Source organism: Penaeus monodon, chromosome 2, assembly GCF_015228065.2.
Source record: "Penaeus monodon isolate SGIC_2016 chromosome 2, NSTDA_Pmon_1, whole genome shotgun sequence".
In the NCBI taxonomy this organism is placed as follows: Eukaryota; Metazoa; Arthropoda; class Malacostraca; order Decapoda; family Penaeidae; genus Penaeus; species Penaeus monodon.
Window position 1 is genome coordinate 35,742,853 of NC_051387.1, and position 1,930 is coordinate 35,744,782.

The 1,930-nt window shown below is 41.1% G+C and overlaps 1 pseudogene; it reads left to right on the forward strand.

Annotated features, from left to right (window-relative positions):
- Positions 1 to 1,930, forward strand: part of LOC119578730 — a 7,863-nt pseudogene extending 5,933 nt beyond the window's left edge.

The window sequence follows — 1,930 nt, forward strand, 5'->3', positions numbered from 1 at the left end:
GTTCTCATTTCGAGTTGATTTCTCTCGCCCAATGGCTCTCTTGCAGGTACTCGTGCAACTGCAGTTTTGAATGTAGGTTTGACTTGCTCTGAGTCAGACATCTTGAGCCCATGGAACGGACGACATGGACGGTCACGCGCTCGTCTGACGTATTCGGAGACGGCAACTCCAGTAAGGAACAAACATTCCATACATAATCGCTCAAACAAAACGAGAAAAACAGTAGCATCCACACAACACACACACACAAGCATCCATGTATCTAATCGTCATTAATGCCCTTCTTCGAACGGACCTTCACGTCATATCTGTCCTTGCACCAGCATTACGCCTGAAACGACGTGCGCATGCGCCTTCTACCTCCGCGCCGGCCAATCGGGGACTGGGCCGCCATTTCCAAGTCAAGGAAATCCGTCCTACTTCATTGCTGCATGACGCTGACGTAAGGAATGAATAATTATTCGTTACAGGGTTTTGTGCAAGAATGAATGGTTTGTAGAGGGGATAGTTGGGTATTGTGTGGAAGAATTGATTCACTGATATAAATGCTGGTAGGTATTTATTAATGATATACTGTGGGAGATTTTGCGCGACAGGTAGTCACTGAGCACTCACCCCAACATTGTAATCTCTTATTGTAATAATGAACGTTTATTCGACGTTTTGTGAAATGATGTCAGATATGCCATTTGTGTGGTAATAGTAACTATCGACATTCTTCCATAGTCATCTATTTACCCATGTCCAGTTTCGCAGTTTTCCATGTACGGAACTGCTCTGAAAATTCTTACATTTCCAACCTGAATTTTCCATTTTTTATTATTCCATGCTTTATAATACTTTGATAGAAAATACATACCTTACTCTGTGTTTTATATTAGACCATTTATGCTTTGTAGTGTGCAGGTATGTGCCTAGTGCTTATACAATAACTATAGACCAATCTCAACTTTAGGACTCAAACTCTGAACCAACGCAATTCCGTCGATATAGGTAAGAATTCGAACACCTGCTGGGCGGTGGCATCACAGGTGGGCTGGTGAACGAAGCGCTAAGTCGAGCTTCCGCAGTGATTGGGGTGCTGGAGAACCTTCGTGCTGCGCCTCTTAGGGACTTCTTAAAGCAAGGAAATCAACGAATGACCTCAAGCAGTTTCCTCTCATCCCGATTTTACATCACCAGGATTTCGTATGATTACGTTTTTGTTCGATTTCCTTGTTTAAAATAACAGATTGGCGAAACTGAAGATGTTTGCTTCGTAGCAGGATTCAAAATCTTAAGACGCATACAGCGGTACACATTTTTTTTTGATTTATGGCTGTATCTTAAACTTCCTGTTTCGAAGATACGTATCTGCAGTAGAGTGAATCCGAATTTCAGAGTAGAGTAAAATGAGAATAGCATACGCACAATTTTTGAAACATATGGAGTGTGAATAGTAACCTGTCTCATCCAACAAAATATCTACGGCCCTTTTAAAACTGACTATGACGACAAGGCAATGATAAAAAGTGTTAGTACTAGCAGCTACTATGCTAATGTACGTAATTATAATATAAGTCACCAAGACGAACTGTTGTGCGATTCGGTAATCATATGCATCACCTCGGGAAGTCGTGATTGACGTTTTTGATTCATCCTGAGTAGATCTTATTTTATTATTCTTGCTGCTGCAACTTAAAAATTAAAGTATGTTCTATTTCCCGCCTTTTAATGCCACCATTTACTATATAGCCTAGGAGCGGTTACATTCACTCCACTGAGTCACGTTCCCGGCGACCTCTTACACCTAATCCATTCTGCAGACATGATAACCCCAGTGACTCAGGAGCAAGAAAAGATCACGTACATCTATGGAGGATATGAACTAAATCCTTGGAAGTTTCTTCTCTTTTGTAGAGAATACATCATGAGAACTTATTTCATCTGA